The sequence below is a fragment of the Ambystoma mexicanum genome, chromosome 8 (genome assembly GCF_040938575.1).
Source record: "Ambystoma mexicanum isolate Mex_15411 chromosome 8, UKY_AmexF1_1, whole genome shotgun sequence".
In the NCBI taxonomy this organism is placed as follows: domain Eukaryota; kingdom Metazoa; phylum Chordata; class Amphibia; order Caudata; family Ambystomatidae; genus Ambystoma; species Ambystoma mexicanum.
The window spans coordinates 129,197,434-129,211,114 of NC_090929.1; the positions used below are offsets into that span (position 1 = coordinate 129,197,434).

The 13,681-nt window shown below is 49.0% G+C and overlaps 1 protein-coding gene across 4 annotated transcripts in view; it reads left to right on the forward strand.

Moving 5' to 3' along the window:
- Window positions 1-13,681, forward strand: part of DENND1A (DENN domain containing 1A) — a 2,718,319-nt gene that overhangs the window by 1,697,491 nt on the left and 1,007,147 nt on the right. The gene's annotated exons all lie outside the window — the stretch shown is intronic.

Sequence of the window (13,681 nt, forward strand, 5' to 3'; positions counted from 1 at the left end):
AACCAGTGATGTTTGGAAGTGAAAATGCACAATCTGAAGTTACTTTCTGAAGGTGACCATCTCTCTGCTGACTTCAGCCTTCTTAAACACTGTTGCTTGTGAACTGTTGCACACCAGATATGGACATTCAATGTACTGAAATACGCGAAATTAAGCAAGTTGTTTTATGATTGTATATATTAACTTTCAGCCACTCATATAGGGATTTAAGCTCAGCATAGTATCCCCGTTTGTCATCTCTATCAGTACAAGGTTTTGACTTTTTATATGTTTTGGGGCTGAGTGAGGCATCCCCACAGGAGGGGTATAAGAACTGAGACTCCATTCCATAGCATAGCTCATGAGGCTTCAATGCAGAAAGTTTGGCGTCAGCATGACTGACTGGCAATTGGCACTGGCAGAAAATGTTTTTAAGGACAATTTTTGCTAATGTTGAGAGTACAGCTGACAACTTATATTGCCCTGCTCTCCCAGTTGTCAAACTAACTGCCCTCAGTTGATCATTATTTACCACTAACGGGTAATAATGTTGGTAACTAAAACGTATTTACCTTCCAAAGGCAGAAATCGGGCCCATGCATCCACAATTCCTCGCATCGTTACTGGGCTGGTTACTGTTGACACATAAAGCATCCTTCTCTTAACGGCTGTGGCGGCATGTTAGATACATTTTTTAGAACAGCTCCCAGATGATATTATTTTGGGTGGTTATTTTCCAGCCCTTTAGGCTCTTGTTATACAATGGGGATTTGTGATGTGAATCCTGCTGTGAGGTGTGTGATGCATTCAGCACTGACACTAATGTCACTCTGGCGGGTATCTCTGTGCAATTCATGTTATCTCCAGGTGGCATTGTGCAGCCTGTGGCAAATCTGTGTTATTGCATAGATGCAGCATTGCTTGCATTACTGCCCAGTGGAGTACAGATCTAAGCAGGGTAGTCATTTACTACTAGTATTTATTGAAGAGTATGGGGCACTTGATTTTGAAGTCTCGTATTCCTATTTCTTGTAATAATAATAATAATTTAGCATTTATATAGCGCTACGAACCCTCAGGTATCTGAGCGCTGCTTATTACCCCCCACGGGGTGTGGTGCTCATTTATCGACCTCGGAAGGATGAAAGGCTGAGTTTGGCCCTGCCGGGATTCGAAACTGCGTTAGCAGGCTCTGCACAGATGTTAAAGGGAGTGCTCTACTCGCTGTGCTATCGGACCGGCTATGTGGAAGACTTTATGTTGACATTGTGAAAATAATAACTTTTTAAACTACGAATACAGTTCAAATGGAACACAGTTCCATCAAATAGAAGCCAGATAATCTGCTCACTAGATACATCTGTGCATAAATAGAAAATTGGATTGGTCGGAGGGCATGTCCATCCTTATCTTCTTGAATGGAACTGAACCTAGAGCTGAGGACATCCTATTCTTTTAGATGAGGTGGTCTGTGCAATATATTTCCATCTCGTGCAGTCGTCCTGCATCCAGTGCGGTGAAACCTCTGTGCATTACATCTGTTACTTTGAACACACCCCCCTAATTAGTGAATATTAAGTGAACAGAACGTGCTTTAAGAACGCCCTCTTCCAGTGTGCCAAATGTTTGCACCCTATCTCTTCATTTTTCTACAATAGGTTTCTTTTACTCCTACTATAATACCTACTTCCAAACGTGACGGATTCTGAGGTTGATTCTGGTTTAAACATGTGTGACAAAAAATTTACAAGTAGGTCTTACTTTAAAGCAAATGTTTCATAATTTCTAAACTGGAGCAACTCATGATAAATCTCGTTAACATACAGCATCATCTAGCTAAAACTATCAGTACTTATCCTTTAATAATCATAAGCAATAGGGGAAAGGCATGTCCTTCTGAGCATCTAGCCTAAAATACTTGTATTCATCTGAAATCTCTGGGAATCCGAAACTTCCAATAGGTTTTTCCTTTTCTGGAGCAAAAGCTGGGCACTCAATTAGCCGGTGCTTAACAGCTTCCATCTTAAGCATGTTCGGGCACCAGCAGCAGCTACTCTCTTATTAAAGGGGTACGTTTCCTAGCCACCAGCATCTTCCAAGAATCCAACAAGTCAATACGAAACTGCCTAAAACTCGAGCACATTTCCTGGTGAAGGAACGGCCTGAGGTAAAGATGAGGCTCTAACTTCTTGGGGAAAACCTTCAGATATTTCTGAGCCAGGATAATTGTCTGCATAGAAGGTAAATTAGCTTGTCTATTCTGTCCTTGAATCTTCTATTTCAATTTCTTTGTCCCTGCTTTAAATGAAAAGTTCAGGTGATATTGTATTATGACTTAAAAAAACTCATAGAACTACCATTAAATTGTGTATTTTGAATGCATGCTATTTGTAATAGCGTGCTGTGTTGATGTGCGGGTTCACCCTACTGCCAACTGTTAAACTAAGTAGGCAACTGCAGAACAGGGAAGATGGGTGGTATGTGGGCAGATTATTCCTTGAAACCAGTCACTGCTTAAACGGGGCCAAGTCATCTAGTAAGGCACATTCATTCCATTCATTGTGCTGGCCGGCAGGCAGACTCAAAGCATTTTTCTCAGCCTTGACCCCACTTATGGAAGACCCCCTTCAAATAAGTGTCTTCGGGGTCACCCTGTTATCTCAACTATAGAACTGGATTTCTTTGCTGTGTGACCTTGGGTCCTCCAGCACTTGTGCTGCATTCCCAACTATACGCTCTCTGTTATTCATCTACAATGTGAGGAGATGGCCTTTGTGACGATTCACTAGATGTCGTCTCTTCTCCCCGAGGGGAGCCCTTTCCCATGCAGCCAGGGAGGTGAGGCCGCGACCCAATAGTCTTCTTGGGGGTGGTTTAATGTGGGAGGCTCCCAGGAGGAGGGACACTCCCTCCAGGGATAAGGACGACCATCTAGGGTATAGCCCACCACATACTCCAGCCTCTCCTGTCTCTGCTAACCGCTTTGTAGACAGTAGCCCTATATAAAGTTATAAGGAAGAGTACCTACATGTTCTTGTAAATACTGAGACGAAGAAGAACAGGAACCTAGTTAATCGAAGTACTGGGACGAGTTGGCCCCACAGAGCAATGAAGATGAAACCTGTGAAAGAGACGGACATATACAACGGACACAGACACTGCTGCCAACATTGTATACAAATCAACAATGGACTAAACCTAACGTCTCAGGCAGCCGTGGAAACTGCATGTGTGCTGTGCACCGAACGCGGGAGATACATACCTGTGTCTCTGATCCAGAGGGAGAGAGCACCAAGGACGCTGGCAGTCAGCCACGTCCGATGATCCGAGGGACTGCAGGAGCAGACTGGTGCCCTACAGTATCGAGAGGCGGTCAGAACGCAGACAGCAGCCAGGAACGCCTTTGCATAGCCACAGGGAAAGCAAGGCGCCGGAAAAGCTGAACTGAATGGCCGCTGTCTCAGGAAGCCCCAGTGACGTGCCAAACACCCTTTCAAGGTAAAGGGTGGCACTGGAGACCCAGAGGGGATGCGGGCGGCTTACCAATAAGATGCATACAGTTGTCCCTAGACCCCTTTGCAACCATAACGCTTGGGTGGCACAGCAGGAAGCCTAGAAACCTTCTCCTCTTCATTGCAGTGTTGGAACGAAGCCTGTTGACCACCAGAAAAGGGTTGAGGACCTGGAGCACTTTAAAGAGAATGTGGGAGGGAGAGTCCCTCACAACAGTGGGTGGGGATCAACCCACTGACGGAGAAACCAGGGTCTGGGACCCTAAGCGAGAAAGTAATATGACTCATCTTCCACTTGGCAGGAGAGTGAACCAAATGGGCCAGTTCAAAGACGAAGAGAGACCATGGTCTGGGACCTGAGGCAAGAAAGAGATACGAGTCATCTTCCTCGTGGCAGTACTTGGCAGGGAAGTGAATCAAGTGGGCCAGTTCAAACAAGAAGAGAAACCAAGGTCTGGGACCCTAAGTGAGAAAGTAATAGGAGTCATCTTCCACTTGGCAGGAGAGTGAACCAAATGGGCCAAGGTCTTTAGTTCCTAGTGTAAGGGACAGAAGTAGGGTTTCCATGACCCAGGACGGTGGACACCTTTGAGTTGCCAGACATCCTGACAGACCCCTTATCTTTATTTGAGGTAGTGCAACCCCTCGCTGTAATAGGGACAGATGGGCTTTCTCTTGCTTTCTTGATTAATAAGTCTTTTGCCCCAAACATGCCCACTTTGTGCCAGTCTCCTCCTTCTGCACCCTTACACCTTACTTATGCAATAATGCTAGTCACTAAGTGCCATACCGGCTCGAGTTGAAAGCCATGGGTGTATTGGGTGGTTCCCTTCCAGTACAGCCCACGGCACAAGTTATGATCGTCTTTACCACCCAGCATGGGCTATGTGCATGGTGTAAAGCCATTCTTATTTAAACCTCCATTCCCGTCTCTGACTCCTCCCGGCATTTGTTCCAATTCGGGTGCATGACAGTAGGCACCCTGCAGAAGCAAGGAGCATGTCATGTGGAGAGAGCGATGTACCTCCTTCAGTCCCTTGTACAGGTACACAGGCCTCCCCTGCCAACACACATGGACTGGACTGAAAACGTTAGAAGGTGACAGTTGAAAGAAGGTAAAGGAACAAGAAAGACATAAAAAAGATCCCTTGAGGAAAGTAAAAGAGAAAGAAAAGCTGTGTTCCTTTGGGCGGGCCGGATGATCTCAAAGTCCTGGGCCGCATTGCGCGGACAGCCCTGGTGAAGGAGATGCCCCATGCCCCAGTACTCATGGTGGAAATTCCCTCGCCCAAGACGTACAGGGCAGGTGGTGACCTGAAAAGAAACCCGATGGCGCCGGTGGCTAAAGCGACGCAGCCAGAACCGCCGGGGGGCCTGCGTGGTGTCTGCTCTCCCTGGGGTCAGATGGGGTGAGCAGGGGAAAGCAGAAGTTACCAGGAGCCCCAGACCCGATGTCCTATGCGCCTGGGGACTCAATGCGATGTGTGCTGGCAGGACGCTGACTCCGCCCAGGTGAGCAGGCCTGGGCAGAGTCCAACAAGGAGGACTTTCACCTGCTGGAATTAACCAGCACACCACTGCGATGGAGGAAATAAATGGAAGGGTTCGTCCACTGGTGCTGCTCTTGCACCACCACGGAGGAAATGATGAGGAAATGAAACAAAGGGCTCAGAAAGCCCCAGGACTCCCCTTGTTGATTGCTTGTGTGTGCACCACCACAGAAGACATTTTTAACCATGACACTGCCAAGGATGAAAAGGATTCCCAAAGCCCTGTGTGGAAACCACCTCATGAGAACAAGGTCTCCCAAAGCCCTACTAGTACAACAAGGGCTCCCGAAGCCCTATGGAGTTCACACGTTTCCCACAGCAGCCACCCGCGGCAGAGCGGCAGGGTCTTTTCAAACAGGGCAGGTATGCCGCAACAGAAGCCAGGTACTGTTTTTGACTAATACTAGTTTAGAGACTGTCATGGACTGATAAGTGATATCTTGGCATTTAATGACTGCTGGGGACTGATAAATGAAATGTTATTAATAGGGGCAGACTGCAGCCAGCTGCCATGCAACTGGTGGGAATCAGGTTGCTATGTGGGAGGTTGGGAGGCTTAGAAAGCTATGCTCAGTGGGAGTAGTGTGAAACCTGCTAAAGGTAACTATGCAGCGGGCTTTATGCGGTGGGTATCCTATCCCCAGATGCTGGCAGTATTAAACATGGAATGGAGCTATGGAACGGAGCAGGAGTGTGTTTGAAGTTTTGGAAGAAGTTTCGTAAATTCATCCTATTTATATAAAAGCCTGTAAGGGCACCAGAACTCCCCTCTGCTGTACTGTGCCTGTTTAACATGGGGAACTCAGAATGGTGGCCCATCTCCTGAAGTAACCTCTTTTCTTTGCAGGTTGCTGGGCACCTTACTAGAGCAACTGATAAGGGATGGTTTCAGTGCCGATCCTGGTCCGGAGTATTTATAGTACTGTGCTCACCCGGGCCAGGGGAAAACAAAGAAAGCAGGGGCTCCACATGTAAAGATTCGATTTGTCCGTCCAGTCCTAGCCCCTAACCGTGCTAATCCCATTCCTCCAGATGCAAATTAATAAACATCTCCAGGCTCTGTGAGATGCCTGCTACCAGACTAGTTGTCTGGGCCCACGCTGCTGTCTTTTTTCACTTAGCAGAAACTGGTAGACTTTTTGAAATGTGTTCACTTTTACACTTGTACACCCGTCTCCCGCTCCTTCCCCCCAAAAAGATGATTTAAATGTTCTCTGCAAAATAGTTCCACAGAAGATTTCCAACTGCACTGTAAAGCTTCTGTGAATGGAAGAAAGGGAGAAAGAAACCGCTCTCGTGCGGTTTGATGCGGTTGAAGTTGCATCATACATCGCCCAATCCGAGTTTAGCCATTGTTCTGACTCTGAGAATTCCCCATTAATATTCACAGCATTGGAATATGGTGAAACACTAAACCAGCACTGTGCAATTAACGTCTCACTTGCGCCATTAGGAATAATAGGCTAGCATCCATGGACCATTCGTCTTACCTTTTAACCGCAAAGGATTATGGGATGCAGAAATCGTACGACACCAAAGCATAACACATATGTCTGACACATGGTTTTCACAGGCTTCATACCCCAATATATGAGTTTGACCAAATCGAAGCGGTGAATGGTACAGGTCCCTGCTTGAGACCCCGGAGATCTGTGTTGGAACTGTGCTGTATTGTTACCATCTATTCTTTTAACCGTGGCTATCCCATTTATTACAGTAATATGAGTAATGAGCTTGCACTGTCTCAAGGTGCTTAGTAAGCATGTGGGCTTCTTGACAAGACAAGTTTACATCTTCTCCTGATTCTTGATATTTTCTGGTTAAATGTCTGCCAATAATGTTCAAGAAGCAATAACAAGGCTATGCAAGACTCTGCCTATTTTAAGTCATTTATAGGTTGTAGTGGCTGCCAACATCCAGAATTGAATTCCTTGTCCTCACAATTGGACGAAGATCAATGCAAGGCTTGCTCTGGCCTGTCTGTGATTCCACTGTCGGTGAGTAATGGGGCCCCTTCTGTCCATAATTCGGTCCCCAAAAAAGGGGTTATTCCTCCGGTCCACAAACCAAGGACTCCAATGCTCACCCTAGTTTCTCAGAGCCACAGTATGGCAACGTTTTGGGGGTGGGGATTGTAACTTCAGTGTAGCGTGTCATAATCCTGCATTTAGCCGCTCAGCCTGCTGGCTCCTCAACCGGGCACATGTGCCAATGCACACTTTAGAGCACTGACTAAAAGAAGGCCGGCTTGCCTTAGTCTTGAGTACAGTCCCAGTTGCTTTGTGCTTGAATAATGTGTGAATTCATGAACATTTTGCCTGTCCAACACATAACTGAAATTGCTATATTGCAGTCGGATTAGATGACCCTATACCAGGTGGGGTTCACTTTTCCAGTCTTGGAATTGCTATCAGGTAGTTAACGTCGCATTTGCTCAGTTGGCATTAACTGAGACTAAAACAGAATGTATGAATGAGCATGCTGCTTCAAAGGCTAAGACTGGCAACGTGACCCCCAGCCATCTTTTTTCCACATATGGAGAATAGTCCATCATAGGAGAAGTAATAGTGGCATTATCTGCCTGCGGTATTGGCATGGTGTTCTATACATGGTTTCCTTCTCAATGGTGACCGTCAGATGTTGGCTGCGTTCGCAAGTATTACTTGGAAACCACGTCTTTCCAACAGTGACGATATGAAATCTCCATTTGGAAAGCTGTTCTTATGCATGGGATGAAGTACCCCGACTGTGGATTATAAGGATATTGGAGGCCAAGGAGTTCTGTGACGAAAGAGATGAGCGAGGCGGAAGGCAGAGTTCCCTTTATAGGGTCACAGAACGGGGAGCTAACTTGCAATATCCGTATAATGTGCTGCATGGGGTATTATATAGCTGTATAGACCTGTAGCGAGGGCCGTACCGGGCGTTATGGGCCCTGAAGACCCAGTTATGGTATGACCGAGGTATGGCCTGAGCTGCAGGTTTACAAAGCTATTGTCTCGGAAGGATAGCTCAGGGGCAACGTGCTAACCTTGGAAGCAAGACGACGTGGAGCAACACAGGTTTGATCCCCAGGTTCGCGCTTGGAAATCTCTGGGTATTAAGCGCGTTATAAATAACCTATCATAGCATTAGAACACCCTCAGTATTTTATTAAACCAGAAGAGAGATAAATGACTAATAAATGCTGCAGAAATTAGAGGAAAGTGAATGCAGGTGTGAGTTCTTATTCCTTGTTTTTATCAGGCAGATAATTAGCATTGGGGGGAATGGAGTGTTTAAATGGGGGAAAGTAAATGCAGGTGTGTTTTTTTATTTCATGTTGCTCATTAGTATTGGAGGGGTGTCATATTTAAATGTGCAAGTCAACGCAGGTGTCAGCAGGCTCGGACTGGCCTATAGGACAATGCCTGAACCAAAAACACAAAATCCTCATATGGGCCCGTTTTTTATTTATTTATTTTTTGCAAAGTGAGTGTATGAGTATGCTCATGCGGGCTCATTTGATAAGTTACTTTACCATTCGGCTAGTAGTTTTGACCAGTGTTACTGAATACATCAAAAACCTCCCCCTTGGGTACTACTCAAACAGTTTGTCACAAAAAGAATGAATTGCAATTTGCAAATGTGGGCCACTTTTTCATTGGTGCCCTAGACAATTGTATGCCCCAGTCCGACCCTCGGTGTCAGTAGTTATTTGCTATTTTTATTAGGCAGGGGGATGCATGGGCAAACGGTTAACATTCAAATATAATATTTATTAGAAGAAGACAAAAATTATAAGTTACTCACCATAGGGACTAACGTACTTGGTCTCCTTTTCTCCATACTGCATGGGCGTCCCTTCCAAGGGACCGGAGGAACCTTACATTTAGAGGCGCACGGGGTGTGGCCCTGGGAGCATGCGCTACCCTGACTCCGCCCACCAGCACCACACCTCAGTCCCCATAGACGACTTCGACAATAGATTAACATTGCCCAATGACACCAGTATTATTAGGGTGGAGGATGGTGGGACGTATGGAGGACAAGGGACTAAGAGTCACTATGGTGAGTAACTTATAATTACTCTTACATCCCGTCCCCTTTCCTCCATACTGCATGGGCGATTACAACTGAGTGTAGTCCCAGGGTGGAGAGGAGACCTGCCTTAAGCAAACAGGTTTCTAAGAACCGCCAGTATGAAAGCTGCATCTTATTTAGAAACGGCGTCCAAACAATAGTGCTTGCAGAAAGCCGAAGGGGTGGCCCATGTGGCTGCTTTTCTAATGACTTGCCTTGGGATACGCCGCTGGAAAGCGATGGCCGATGCCTTGGCTCTGACCGCGTGGGCGTGCATGTTGGCCAGCAGTGGCTTGTGCTGTCCCTTGTAAGCTTCTTTGATGACCAAGACCATCCAATGGACTATGGAGGCCTTAGAGGCCTGAAACCTCTTCCGCTATGACTATGACTATGACTATGGAGGCCTTAGAGGCCTGAAACCTCATCTGAAGCTTCATCCGCCGAAGGTGACAAAAAGTGCTTCTGACTTGCGGAAGCCCTTGGTCCTGTCCAAGTAAAATTTCAGGGCCCGCTTGACATCCAGGCAGTGCAGAACTCTCTGTGCCTCGTCTTTGGGCTCAGCAAAAAACATAGATAGCACTCTCTTTCTTCGTTCAGATGTAATGCGGAAAGCACCTTGGGCAAGAATGCTGGGTGCGTCTGCAGAACTACTTTATCCTTGTGAAATGTAGTATATGGCTCTGAGGCGACCAGATCCTGGATTTCGCTTATTCTGCGAGCTGAAGCGAGGCCGACTAGCAAGGGCGTCTTAATGGTGACCAGCCTGATGTCTGCGGACGCCATTGGTTCAAATTGTTTGTGCGCCATGGCTCCCAGAACTATGTTGAGGTCCCACAGAGGGTGTGGCCTCTTGATGGACAGGTAGAGTCTGGCGAGTCCTGTCAAATGTTTCTCGACAATCGGATTGCAAGAGGAAAAAATCTCCGACGAGTTTCTGTAAGCCCCAATGGCTGCCAAGTAAGTGCGGCAAGTATCCACCTAGACGCCTGAGTGGGCGAGGTGCGCCGAGAAGGAGAGCATGTCATCCAAGGTACATGCGAGAGGGTCGATACCCTTAGCGTCTGCCCAGTGGCAGAACATGGTCCACTTGCTCCTATACTGGGCCCTGGTAGACTTGCTCCTGGCACCCTGTATAATTTCTAGGTTAGCCTTGGAAAGACTGAGGTGAGCTAGCATGACCTGTTCAGGAACCATGCTGTGAGGGCTAGTTTCTTTGGCGCGGGGTGGATGATCCTGCCTCCCTGCTGTGCCAGATGATGTGCTGGGCTTGTCGGAAGGCGAATGGGCGGCCTATCCGAGAGGCTAAACAGCTCCGAGAACCATGGCCTGGCCGGCCACCACGGTGCTATTAGAATGATGCTGAGATGGCAAGATTCCTTGATCTTGCATATCAACATGTGTATCAGTGGTGTGGACTGGAAGGCGTATGCTGTCATTCCGTCCCACTGAATCTGGAATGCATCACCCAGGGAGCCTGGGACCTGGCCCTGCCAGGAAACGAACAGTTGGCACTTCCTGTTGTCCCAGGAGTCAAAGAGGTCTACCTGGAGATGTCCCCATTTGTAGAAGATTTCTTGCAGAACTAGGTCGTTCAACTGCCACTTGTAGTTGTCTGCCCCCAATCTGCTGAGCCTGTCTTCCTCCAGGTTGGATTTCCCCAGCAGGTGGACAGCCTGGGGTGGTAGTTGTTCTCCAGGGCCCATTCCCACATGCTGACTACAAGTCTGTACAGTGGGGGGTATCTGGTACCTACTTTCTTGTTGACATGGAACATGCTGGTCGAGTTGTCTGTCTGATTGAGGATGACCTTTCCCTCGATAATCGGAAGGAAGGCTCTCAGCGCCAGCCAGATCGCCTTCAGTTCCAGCCAATTGATGTGGTACTCCTGCCGGGTCCAGGTGCCATAGACACAGTAGTTGTCCAGGTTGGATCCCCAACCCTCGAGAGAGGAGTCCGTGGTGATGGTGACTGCGGGGTAGGTTGCCGGAAAGGTTTGCCCAGCTGAAGGTTGCAGTCCCTGGACCACCATGTGAGGTCCGGGTGAAGTGATGGAGGAATGTTGATCATCTCTGACTGAGAGCCTCGCTCCTGGTTCCGAAAGTTTGCAAAGTGCAGTTGTATCCTCCTCATCCTGAGTCTCGTGTTGGGGACGGCCAAGAGGACTTCTGCCATGAGGCCCAGTAGGTGTTGGCACCACCAAGCCGAGGTCACTTCTCTTCTGAGGAAGTGTGCGGTGGCCCTCTTAAGGGCTGTGATCTTGTCCTGCAAGGGAAAAACTCTCTTGGAGCATAAGTCCCAAATGAGACCCAAGAAGGTCACTATCTGCGTGGGCTGCAGCTGCGACTTCCAGCTCGTGTAGTGTGTTTATAAGAGCATGGGAAGTATGGTGCACTGCTTCCGGAGATGTAGCCCTGACGAGCCAGTCATCGAGGTACGGATAGATTTGGTGGCCGTGTGACCTGAGGAGGGCCACCACTGTCTTCATCTGCCTGGTAAAGACCCTGGGGCCAGGTTGAGGCTGAAAGGAAGCACCTTGTATTGGAAATGGTAGCCCATGATCCTGAATCGCAAAAATGAACGATGAGGCTGCCAGATCGGGGCATGTAGGTACGCGTCCTTCAGATCCAGATCCAGGGAGCACATCCAGTCTCCCTTGCACAATGTCTCTGCTATCAAAGCTGGCGTAACCATCTTGAATTTTTGTAATGGTAGAGTGAGGTTGAGGGTGGAAGGGTCCAGCACAACTCTCAGGCCCGCCTGGTTCTTCTTCTGAATGGCGAAAATCCTGGAGTAAAAGCCCAAGCCTCGCTGCGAGGCTGCGACTTCCTCCACTGCCTGGCTCTCGACGAGCGACCGGATCTCTGCCAAAAAAAGTTGCTGTCCCAACCTGCGGGAGTCAAAGGGTGGCAGGGAGGAGGGAGGAGAGGCTGGGGTAGGGAGGCAGTACCCCATGGAGACTACAGAGAGGATCCAGGGGTCTGCAAAATACTGGTGTCAGAAATGTGCATGGAGAGCAAGTCTGCCCCCCACTGGAGACACGTGGACCCGGAGGGGTGTGTCATGCCTTCTTTCCCTCTGTGGGTGTTGCAGAGGGGGGGGACTGGAAAAAGCCCTTACCCCCACCCCCTTTTTGTTTGCACCAATGTTGAGTCGGCGAACGGTCAGGCTGCCTGGACCTCCGCTCTTGGAAGCCGCAGGGCCCTCCGTACGTACGCCTCTTGTCTGAGCACTGCTGTGACTGGGCGTAGTTTTGGGCGTGGTCTTTGTCAGGATGGATAAAGACTTGGCCATTTGTGAGCTGTTTTTCTTTTTGTCCAGCTCCTCATCTGTTGTGGAGTGGAAGAGGTCACCCAGTTCGAACGGAAGATCTAAGATGCTTTCCTGGACATGCAGGGTGAATTTCGTAGCACAGAGCTAGGCCGTTCTTCTCATGTCCGTGGCAATGCAGATGGCATGGCCAGAGTTGTCAAAGTGGGCCATGGTGGAATCCATGATGTCCTGCACTACCATCTTGGCCTCTGCCAATCCCGCCTTGAACCATGACTGGCTCTGCGTCGGAAGCTCTGGGAGGAAATCTGCAATTTCCCGCCAGAGCCTCTGGTTAATGGCTGCCAGCATGGCATCTGCGTTGGCTTGACAAAGGTGCAAGGACGCGTTGGAATACAGCTTCTTCCCATACGCCTCCAAGATCTTCTCCTTCTTGCCTAGCAGCACCGTGTAGGAAGAAGCGGAGAATGACTGAGGCTTGGAGTATAGTGATGCCGCAGCGATCACTGAAGAGTGTGGCTGAGGGTGGCCCGATAGCAAGAGTGTATCCCTATCCATCTGTCTGTATTTGGCGTCCAGGTGTCGATTGACCGGCTGGGCCGAGTGGGGCTTGAGCTAGCCCTTTTTGGCCAAGGCAACTACATCCTTCTACATCGGGATCCTCTTGCTCGCTATGGAACGTAGCGTGAGGACTTCGGAGAGGACCCCCTCTGATGTTTGCTTGACCGCGGGTTGAGGAAGGCCAAAGTACTCTGGCAACCCCGCAAGACGTTCATGGAAGCCATGGCTGATGTCGGTGTGTTGGGGTCCTCCTCCTCATCTGTGTCAACCTGAGGGTCCGGTTGGTCTGGCACCGGTGGAGGGGTGCTGGGTGCCGAGGGCTGTGGTGTGGAGACTGGAGCCGTAGGCTACAACGGAGGCTGGTGCAGAAACACCTGCACTATCGGATGATGGTCTGGAGTGGGCGGCAGAGTCTGAACAGGGTCCCGCAGCGCCGGAGCCATTGGCGGGAGGACCTTCCTGATGGCGTCCCTGAGGATGTACTTCATCCGAGAAGATTTCATGAGCCCGAGGAACCGTTCAAAGAACCTGTCCTCGCAGGCCGAAGTGGTGGTAAGTGATATTGACGGGGTAGCGAGGGGCTGCTGAAGCTGATGCGTGCCCTGCCCATATGGACGCAGCAGGAACCTGCCTTGCGCGAGGAAGGTTAAGTTGTAGGCCACATACCTGGTTGACACCAGTCACACCTCGACACACAGTCCCCCACCTGCTGCCTTCCCTGGACCGGTGTCAGCGGGATGTCTGGATTTT